This window comes from Mauremys reevesii, linkage group 6 (genome assembly GCF_016161935.1).
Source record: "Mauremys reevesii isolate NIE-2019 linkage group 6, ASM1616193v1, whole genome shotgun sequence".
Taxonomy (NCBI): Eukaryota; Metazoa; Chordata; order Testudines; family Geoemydidae; genus Mauremys; species Mauremys reevesii.
Genome location: NC_052628.1, coordinates 52,337,098 through 52,348,908, shown reverse-complemented (window position 1 = coordinate 52,348,908; position 11,811 = coordinate 52,337,098).

Here is an 11,811-nt window from a genome sequence, read left to right as displayed (position 1 = left end):
TCCCACAGTATAGTCTAATTTCATGTCACATTTAGAAAAATCATCAGTATTATCAAGAAGATATGGCTAGATCAGAACACCTGGGGATTGCATATGGATTAGGTGGATGTATTGCTATACCAACCACCTATGTCATTAGATAAGTCATTAGATAACCATGCTATTATTTCATATCCACAAGTACTGCCTCTAGAAAATGAAACATCAGGGATTACCATTGCAGGAGCAGAAAGAAGTATTTTCTTGGCAGACTCACTCTCAGAGGAAACCATTTAAAACTGAGCATTAGTTTATTCCTTACCTCTATACTAAAATATGTTGTGTGTATAAACAACTTAAAAATGGATGTTTTGATTTCATGTAAACTAAGAGAAAACAATCTGCATTGTTTCTCAGAATAATAATACATTTCTTCTTGTATGTAATATAAAGATGCTTTTGGTCTTGTTGGCATGGTGTTTATAGATAAAACTGTCTGGCTCCAACTAGGAGGATAAAGATAAGGCATTTCTAATCAGCCAACATGTGGCTTTCATCTTCATCCAGACAATATGTCTGGAATTCAATTATTTTATTGTCAGCAGAAGGAACAATGTAAAATGAAATATAAAGTTGTCTTATAATAAGTCCATAGTGACATGATATTAAATAACTGTGCTGCTTGTTCAGTGAGAGACATGAATATACATACATGGGCACCACCCTTGTTATCTAGTATCAGATAGTCTTAGTCTAGTCTGAGAGAAGAGCAAAAGAATCCTTATGACCTTACAGACTAAGCAGCATGAGCTTTCGTGGCAGAACTTCGGATGCAAGCAGATCTTGTATGCTTGCATCGGGTATCACCACACGACACAGCTCATGCCAACATCTGTTAGTCTATATGTGCCACAGGATTCTTTCTTGTTATCTAGGGTAATATTGGCATGCCAAAACAACAAAATCAAATAAAACAAAGGAGGTTGATGAGGAGGTCTCATGATATCATGGGGCCACAGATGGGGTGTGCATCTCTGAGAAGGTGGGGGGAGAAGGGTGGCCACAAATGCAAAAATAGGTCCAGGAGGAGCCAGAAGAGGGGCTGCAACCTGATGCACTCAAGGTAGGTGTGAGCCAGGGTCTCCCTCACGCTGCAAAAGGGACAGACATCGAGGACAGGGGTGAACCACACCAAATACGTACCCATGCTCATGGCCCCATAAAGGAGCTGCCAACTAATATCCCCAGCAGGCCATGAGACCAAGGTGGAATACAGGATGGGCCACCAGGGTTCGTCACCCTCAATAGGTGTTAATAGGTCCTGCCACTTAGTATCAGGATGGGACAAGAGGGTGATGAAATTGAGAGTATGGAACACGAGCATGTACAGATATGCCCTTGGCGTGGTTCAGAAGCAAACCAGCTGCAGGTCACACAGCTGGCTCGGAGTGTGTGGAGGGGACAGCCTGGGGGGTGGAGGAGGCCTCACAGAACAGGGGCCCAATGAAAGATCTGGAGGGCCTGGGCTGAGAGGCGGGCAGGGAGCATGCTCCCGCAGGACCCACTCAAGGTAAACCCAAGTGCTCTCACCTCCCGAATAATGTGCCGGGGAGTTTGAAGGGTGAAGAGCCCCATGCACTGACCAAGCACCAGAGGATCCACCCAGTCTCCATGGTCATAGTCCAGGAGGTCTCCAGTTCTGGTAACTCTTGCCAGGACCAATCTCTGGTGCACTGAGGGGGACTCCTGCACACTGAGATGGAGGTTGTGTAGCAGGAGCTCTGCAAAGAGATCTGCCCCCTTGGCGGCTGCCACAGACCTAGTTGCCGAAACCAGTTTCCAGGTCTGGAAGACGTCCTGGTAGAAGACCGGCAGCCCAGAGAGTTCTCACGGTCATATCAGAGCCCTCGGAGGCAGCCGAGGAAGGCGTGCGCCAACATGTTCCATGCCAGACTACCTGAACCATAAAGGTGTCTCTGCAGGGCCTGGAGGCAGAAGACATGGACCTGAGTATGATGGAAGATCAGGCCCTGTCCTCCTTCCTCTAGGGGGAGACACAGTGTCGGACCATATCAGGGAATTTCTGTATTAGAACCATAAAGTGTACGTGTATAACAAGTCGGAGGCCAGGCGAGACAAGGGTTAAGATTGAATTCCCCACAGCTTAAACTTCAAGATACTCGTAACAGAACAAGCCTCTTGCCTTTTCATTTCTGTGTCTCTCCCTCTCTGTGAGAAACATGCAAGGCCAAACTGCTAATTGTGTTAACACATCCTAAGACAGAAAGTCTGTTCTCAAAGAGTGATAAGGCTTTTCAAAAACAACTGTAATTGTTCTTCAAAACAGATCACAGCTTCCCACTCTTCGTAGGTTTTAACTTGTTTGCTATGTATGTTAAAGTTTAAGTAGATTTGCAACATCCTGAGAGTTGTTAGAAGTTAAAAGAGATAGTGAAGTAATAATAGTGATAAATGTATGTTAAAATAGAGGACATATGTGGATGGATGCTTGCTATAGATAAAGGATGAATGGTCATGGAAGTGCCAGCCTAAGAATGACAACTTCAGTATCGATTGGCTAAAGAATGCACAGAGTGGAGGTAAGCGGATGACCCCCGGAGGGGGAAACTGGAATCCACCCAATGAACCCAAGGATGAAAGAATCAAAGAACAAGGTAAACACCTGACATCCGTCAGTGCTGTGCCATCTGCATGGTGGACTTATCATTTCAAACGTGAGAACAGTGAGTGATTAACACTTCAAATGCAGTAACAGCATGATGAAGCAATTCCCATAGACTGGCGTAGGAATAAAATCCTATAAAAACAGACTCTAAAGACTGAAAACTTTGAGTCTGGTACTGCAACCACCCTCCAGGAGCATCGGATGTGCATCTGACAAGGACTCGGCTCCACCCTCGTGTGCAGGCTACCTGGCCAGTACTCTGCCACTAGCAACCTCTAGGCTGGTAACTATAACAATTCTGCAGAACTTCTATGAATGAGTGTGTGAATGAATAAGGAATAGTAGTGAAATAACATTGAACTGCATATCCTGATTTCTCTCTCTTTCTCTGTATTTACAATAAACGTGGCATTTTGGCTTATCCTTCTTATAAGATCCTGTTGGTATTATTTTATTAGTGTAACAACAGGACCCCTACAGAGACCCAGTGCAGTCCTGGCCAAAAGAACGCCAGAACGAACTTCTGGAGGTGGGCCAGGATACCCGGGGCTGGGATCAGGGTGGTAAGTTGGTGCCAGAGCATGGACAGGACTAGCTGTTTGAACACCAGTGCCTCTCCCACAGGGAAAGGCACTGGAGCAGTCCTGTCCACCTCCACAGCCACTCAGCCACTCTCACTCCAAGCCTTGCCAGTTCTCTGGCAGAGAAGGCTGTATGGCAGAAAGGTAGATGCTGAGATAGAGCAGTGGACCACTGCTCCACTGAATGGCCTGAAGCGTGGGTGGGAGGGACTTTGCCTGCCACCTGTCCCCAACCACCAGGCCACAGCTCTTGACCCAGTTGACCCAGGTGGCGGATGCCGCTGAGTAGATGGCCTGACAAGCCTTCACCTGCACCAGGTCGCTCGGGTCCTGGACCACGAGGAGCAGTTCATTGTTGTACACTGACAGGGCCACCCACAACTCTGGCTCTGCAGGGAGGGCTTGATGGCCAGAGTGTACAGCTGGCCTGACAGTGGACAGCCTTCTTAACGCACTCTCTCCCAAAGCTTATGGGTTCAGTCAGGGTCCAGTTGAGCTTGACCAAAGACTCCACAAAGGCATACAGCACAAACTGGGGCCTTGGGGGAGTAAGAAGGCATTTACGTTCTGATTCTGCGATGGCCTCTGAACAGGCACAACCTTGCTGTTAGGAATCACAGCCTGCAGCAGAGCCAGGATTCTAACGAGCACAGCTCACCTGTAGTAGGCTACCTGATTTGCTACACTGCATGACTGGTGTGAAGAGGCAGCAGAGGAGCTTGTAAGCCCAGCCTCAGCTGGAGTTTTGTGGCAGCTCACAGCATTTGCCCATAGCTGTGATAATTCCTGTGCCGGCTTGTTCCCAGCTGTGGACCCAGCTCCACTCGTGCTTTGCTTCATTCCAGGTAACCCAGCTTTGATCCTCAGCTCTGCTTCCTGACTTTGCCTCTGGCCTCTGACTCCAGTTCTGACTCTCAGCTATGATTCCTGGCTACCAATTCCTGCTCTAGCCACTGGGCCTGATTCCTGCGCCAACCACTAGGCACGACTACACATTACTTGTCTCTGACCCTTGCATCTGTGTTGTAATCCATTGATATAAGAGGGACTCTGTGTAGATCCGAGGGTCTGCCTGCATGATGCTCACTGCAGGATCAGGGCCATAGTACACTGTTATGTTATCTACAAAAACTTGTGCTAGAATCATACAATCATAGAAGATTAGGGTTGGAAGAGACCTCAGGAGGTCAGCTAGTCCAACCCCCTGCTCAAAGCAGGTTTAATACCAACTAAAGAATCAGTGGTAGTGGCTATCTTGGCCAACACCAGGGATTGAACTAGGGCTGTCTAGATCTGACAACATACATTTCTATAGTTTGAGCTAAAGAGTAAGGCTTCCAAAATGAGAGGTATAATACCCCCATATCCTCCGTGGGTCATGCACAGATGGAAAGCACATAACATGCATTGAACAGTAGTTCCACATGCACAGTGTGTGTTTTATAAACTTAATGAGAGATCTGCTGCTTGATATGTGATTTTCAAATGCAATCAAATCCAATATTTCCTGAGATGGAGGCAATACCACCTCTAAGCTGTTTCATCTGTAGGGTTGTCCAAGAGGGTTACAAGACATTTTTTTTATAACAGGAAAAGTATTCTCCCTCTTCCGTCTCCTCCTCCACTTCAGAAATGACTCCCAAGCTAAGATCAAAAATGAAAGTGTTATCTGAAATATCAAAGTTTGAGAATGCTGTGAGCGACTAAAATCTGGGACTTTTAATGGAAACTGTTATGCGAGCATAACTATAGTGGTTTGCAACGGCACCTGATTACAGCTGGTTCACTGACTGTATATAACACCTTCCATCTAAGGACTTGAAACTGTTTTAGGAATATCAGTTAATTTAACCTTCCATCATCACTGTGTGGTAGGTAGGCATTATCCCCATTTTACAGAGCAGAACAATGAAGCAAAAAGAACTTAAGTGTTGGATTTTCAAAGGAGTCTAAGAGGGTTAGGCCCCCAAATGCCATTGAAAGTGGGGCACCTAAATCCCAGCCTAAATTGGTCACTAGGAAGTCTATGGCAGGAAACTAACAGAACACCAGATTCCTAGCTTCTATTACCGTACCCACAAGATTACCACAGATACCTGTCAAATTATGTTACTTTGCTAGTAAATAACATGCCTGGAGATGGGAAAACATTTAGAATTTGAGACAACGAAAAAAAAACAAGACTTCATTTACATAGTAATGTTCACAGGAAGTTAGGAACCAGTCAGGCTTGCTCATGACCTTCCTCATTTTGACATCTGGGCATCATTTTCTCCTCTGGGTTTTGAAGTCCTATTTTAGTAGATTGTCCTTTAATGACAATGTGTGCATTGTAGCTTTAAATTACCTCATTCAGTGAATTCTACTGAATGAAAATAAAGAGAGAATGAAAGAAATGTTTTTTGCCAGGTGCTAGCAAACTAATATGTTTCCCTGCAGGGTGGAAATAAAAAGCATCTTATTAAATCCCATCATAAATGACCCATGTAGCACAGTTTATTTTATATTAGCTAGGTAAGGAGGCATTGAGCCAAATAAATCAAAGTGAACAAGGCAATAATTGTTCCTCCCTTTATATCACCTAAAATATGGAAGTAATGAAGAAAATGTGTGATTAAAGTGAGGATTCTTTATTAGCAATGGGTGTTTTTCCTCATTTACAGGATTTTTTTTTCTGTGTATATGGAAAACATGGGTTTTTTGAGCTTACATTTCATATATTTGAATAGGATAACACTGTGCTTGTAGAGTAAGCTCAATCAATATATGTAGGGTTTTTTAAGCCCAGATTTTATGAGAGGTGGATGTTTCTTGAAAAAATTCTCATAACTTCTTGCTGTGATCCAGGTAGAAGGTCAAAATATCTTTTCAATCCTTGTATTAAAAGTTTTGTACAAACCAAGGACCAGATATCTCTTTCTTACTTAGTCTGAGTAGTATTAACTTGGTGAACAGTCCCTCTGAAATCAATGGAGTTACTTGGAGTAAGGTACTACTGAGTCAGAGTAAGGGTGACAGAATCTATTCCTTAAATGAACTATGTTGCTGTTCAGTATGAGTGAGCTTTCTCGGAGTAAATTAGATGTAGTCATTGTAGCCCAGATAGATCAAATAACAATGTAACCTAAGCTGTAAAACTGATTTTAATTATATGAATAACAATATAAAGCAAACAGAAATAAATCTTCCTGATCAAGATTAATTACCCACTTCCCTGATTTTTGGCAAGACTCAAGTTAAGGTGCACACAAAGGATCTGATTTTCGAAATTCTGTGCAAGTCAATGTCCAAGAGTGGGCACTTAAGATAGCATGCAAATAGCAAGACTGAATGCATAACTAGGGTATTTGTGCGCATAACTAACTATTTTGATACGTAACAGGCTGGCTGTACATGAAAATATCCAGTTTGAGTGCAACCTTGGTATCTGGGCACACAAATCGAACATCTTAGAAAATTCAGTCTATAATCATAGTTTAAAAGATCAGGACAACTTGTGCTGGTGGATTACTGTGTATGATTCCCTTGGCTTGTGTAACCCACACTTATCTAGTGTAGCTCTCTGTCACCCTCAGCTGGCTGCACCCAGGGTGGATTGTTGTCAGTGGAGGCTGAAACGAGGACCTCTAGTTCTAAAACAATAAGTCTCTATTCACTGCCTGAACTAAAAGACTCATTTGTGTTAGCTCAAGGACAGTAGCTTTTTCATATAGATATATATAATCCAGCCACTAGAGAGGGACAGAGACACACTATGTAAGTGATGGATAGGTTACACCTTCACAAACAAGGACAATCTTTTCAACTGATATAGACTTTGCAAACACATACACAATTCCCAGAAACTTTGATCTGCGCTATGCCTGTGCAAGGACTTAAGAGCTGAGCTTCTGGCTGTTTTACAGTGCCACATCTCATTCTGTTTGATGTTGTATACTAAACAATTTGGGAAAATATATGTTAGGATAATCTCTCTAATGACTTTACTTGTGATTCTCATTTCTGCAGTATATCTGAGTACCTCAAAAACAGTAATGAATATATCCTCAAAATATCCCTATGAAACAGGTAAGTATTATATTCATTTTATAGATGGAGAACTGAGTCATAGGAAGGCTAAGGACCAGAGCATCAGTTGGTGCAAATATATTTAGGCCTGATGATGATCTGACTCTGAATGATTTACCAAAGGTCACAAAAGAAATTTGTGGCAGACCCAGGACTTAACCGCATGGCCTCCTTCCTCCCCTGTTCCAGTATATCAGCCTTGCAAAACAGTCAGGAAAATTTAGCAACCCAGGTACAAAATTTACATGTCTGCCCTTTATCATGTTGATACATGATACTGCATCCTGGAAAAGTAGAAGTGTATAACACTGTAGGGCATACATAATTGCATTGCAATTGCATGCAATTTGGAAAAAGCACTGTTTGATTAAACCTGGTCTTATAATGAAGCCACAAGAAGGTCTAAGGTCAATTTACTCATCTCCATACATACTGCAATGATTCAGACTCCAGCTGGTCAACATACTGTATTCAAGAAAGATGGGGACAATGACCTATATCAATCTTCTCCCCTCTCTCATTCATAATTTTTAATATCTTAATCACTCTCTGCTATTATTTATCTCTTTAATTGAATTATGTAAAGTAATTTGGGATAGATTCTGTGTGAAAGAGGCTCAACAGAATGAATTTTTGTTGTATAGTAAAATTTTAGTTAAGTAGAAATCTGAGTTTTCTTCTCTTTCCCTTCTAAAAACCATTGTGTGTATCAAGGTGCACAATGGCTGCCACATTCTACTACAGAGGTGACTAGTAGGTTAATGATCCCTATAGTGGCCATAATGGTTGCAGGGGTACAAATTACTTGCACCCTCCACTCCACCAGGAGGCCTATAGTTAGCTAGCTCAGGCCCAAAAGTGGGTGGAGTTGTCATCAACGGACTGTGGACAGACTAGCGGAGGCAGCACGGATTCAGCCCGGTCCCTGGCTAACCTCTGCTAGTGGTGCTTCAAGAAAGCACCAGCTGCAATTTCAAGCCCATTTCCTTGATGAAATCCCCAGGGGGTAGCCAACAGTGCAAAACTGCCTGTCCTTCCCCTGGGGCTCTGCAGCCTTTGGTGGCACAGAGAATTGTAATTTGCATTTCCCTGCACCAGCAGGAGTGAATCACGCCCACAGTCCATAAAGTAATCCTTTAGGATGAAAATAGTTCTCTAAATGCAAAGTAGTATTACCCTCCTTTGGGCTTCAGACTCTCCTGCTGTGTACCAGAAAACAACAACTGCAAAAAGAAAAGGGGAGATCATGGCATTTTTATAAGGTGTTTTCACTTCTATAAATTACTTCAAAACTATCTGATATGAGGCGTGTGCCTTATTAGAATATTGCCCTATTAGCCTGAAGCTCTTGGATGTAGTTGTTGGACCAGCTCCCTGAACTACCTCGGGAATCATGCACTTGGGCAGGGAGCAGAGGAAGGGATAGTGGCATTGGCCAGCTCCTATCTGTCTAAAGGCTGACATGATTTGTGCATCTGTGGTAACTCTAGCTTGCCAAGGCAGGCTGGGAACCAATCTGATCTCTTATATAACGGTGTCTTTGAGGATTAGCTTCCTTTATTCAGGTAGGAACAGAACCAGTTTATAATGCTAGCATGCACTATTAGCACTTGGTAATATCTACTTTTCTTATGTACAGGTTAGATTAATTGTACCACTACCCACACCCTGCTTTTGCACTAGTGTAGCATTAACAGCTCTTATTGACATCACTGATAGAACATAGGGGAGTGACATGGGCCATCAACAATGTTTTTTACAAAAATATCTGTTTCCCATTATAGATGCACAAGGGCAGAAGGGAGACAACTGCACACAACTACATGTTGGCTGTGCTTTCCTAGGACTCCTGTGGGAGTAAGTCATGCCAAAGGGGATAGGGAGGAGGCAAGACTCTACCATTTCCAAGTCTCACTAGTTTCCAGTGCAGGCCTGGGGAGTCTGATATATTAATCTATGGCATGGTATGGTACACTCCTTACAGATCAGGCTTAGTGGCCCACGGCTAAAAGTCACAACTGAGCTGTAAAAGAATAGATCGTGTTTACTGATATTGAATATAGAATAGAATTGTATCCCTGTCCTCTTAGTCTGTTAGTTCATTGGGACCCTGTCTTCCTGAGTGCTTGTATGGAGCCATGCACGCTGGGGCTTGATTCTAACTGTGGACTCTGGGCATGTCTTCTACAGAAATTATAAAAAATAATAGAACAGGTTTGAATGTATCCAAGCATGCAGCAGAAACATTAGGCAGATTGCACCAGTTATAATTTGTTATTTAAGCCAAATATGTCACCTGAAGGTGAGCCAAATATGGTAGCACCTTTATTGCTGATACAAACTGCATGCTTTGGAAGGTACACACTCATTTCCTAGAAGCTGGCTAACCATGTATAGCTTGTTAAAGCCTGAGTGACCTTTTCAAGATGAGTGGAGTGCTAAGTACATTAAATGATTTATACTTCGTCATCTGGCATGACAGATGTTTGATTTTGTTGGCATTTGCAGGAATGTACAAACAATTACAGCTGTAATTGTTTATTCATTAGAGAATGTGACGTTGCCTTACAGTACATATTCATCAGCTTTTCAGTGTGACAAATCTTGTTTTCCTTGTTGTTCTCACATAACTTAACCAACATTTGGAAAGATATAAGCAGGGAAATTTTGTTCTTAGAAAAGAAAAGGTCATTTCTTTTTGACAGATGCTGTTCTAGTGCCATAAAGATGACTTACAGAAGTCCCAGACCATAATACATTTTTACTACACATTACAGAGAAAGCAACTAAATGACTAGCTGTGCACTAAAGAGAATCCAAACTGGTTCCTGTTATCTTACCTCCCCCTCCCCATTGCTGGGATTCAGAGCCCGGGTCTAGCCCAAGCAGGAATGTCTACACTTCTATTTTTAGTCCCAAAGAGCATAGGCGGCAGGTTCGTATAATTTTTGGTGGGGCCCAAAATGGTGGTCCCCCCCCTGCTCTCACCCTGTAAGCTGATATAAAATGAAGCTACAATGCGTCAGCACCACAAGATTACAAGGGTCAATTAAAAGTGGAAAGTCAGGAGCAGCACTTGCCTATTAATACCTAATATACGGTATTAAATTTTGTTGCACCTGTTGTGACAAAGTGGGAATGTTCTTAATGTTTTCTCTGAATACTGTGTGGGTGCCTCAGTTTCCCCTGCAAAGTGCCAACTGACGGTGTTGGGGACAAAGAGATCAGGTGGCCTCCTTGTCCGGAAGAGACACAAAGGCCAGATGAGGGAGTGTCAGTTTGGAGCTGGCTGGGGAAATCAGGAGAGGCCCAGAACTTGGGTCTGGGCTCCCCACCCCCCAAGATGGACCTGACTGAGGCGTCCTGTTTTCTGTACTTACAAGCTCTGTTTTAGACTGTATCCCTGGCATCTAATAAACCTTCTGTTTTACTGTCTGGCTGAGAGTCACATCTGACTGCGGAGTTGGGGTACAGGGACCTCTGGTTGCCCCAGGACCAGCCTGGGCAGACTCGCTGTGGAAAGTGCATGACGTGGAAGGGCATGCTGAATGCTCCGAGGTCAGACCCAGGAAGGTGTAAGCTTCTTGCCCTGGAGACAGTATGCTCAGAGAGGAGGCTCCCCCAGAGTCCTGACTGGCTTTGTATGGAGTAGTTCCAAAGCATCCCAGCATCCCCTTCCACACCATGCACTTCCCGGAAGTCTGCACAGGCACTGACACTCTCTCCTCTGGCCTTTGTCTCTTTTCCAAGCATTAGGAAGCCACCTGATCTCTTTGTTCTCCAACACCTTCAGTTGGCACCTTGCAGGAGAGTGGCCCAGGCCATCAGTTGCCTGGAGGCAGGGTTGCAGTCATTCTCTGTGCAGACGGCATCACTGGCCCTCTAGGGCTTTACAACAATCACACCCCCTTATCCCACCATCTAGAGCCTTAAGAAATGCATTGGGGAAACTGAGGCACACAGACAGTATTCAGAGAAAACACCTGTATATGACCAGTTACATACTTTGAAGGGTGTAAAATAATCAAATATTGTGCTAAATACAATGATACTCCAAACTGACCACCAAATTTAAGTTGCATGTTTTTCCCCTCAGGTGAGGGTTCTGGGGTGGGGCTGGGGATGAGGGGTTCACAGTGCAGGAGCGTGCTCGGTGCTGGGGGTGCAGGCTTTGGGGTGAGGCAGGGCTGAGGATGAGGAACTTGGGGTGCAGACAGGCTGCCCCAGGGCTAGGGCCAGAGAGGACTCCCCATCACCACCACTGGCAGCAGCAAGCTCCAGGGGAGGGACCCCTCCTGCCCCCCCACGGCGCACACACACTCTGCACATGCTCCTAGAGCCCCTCTCAGGTCCAGAAAGCTCACTCCCCTCCCCTATGATGGGTACTGGGGGGGGGGCACAGATGGCCTTCCATGTTGCTGCCCCTCACCATAACTTCACTGGGGATGGGGCTGCCCCTTGCCCAACATGGGGCAGAAGTGGGGTAGGCAGGGTGGT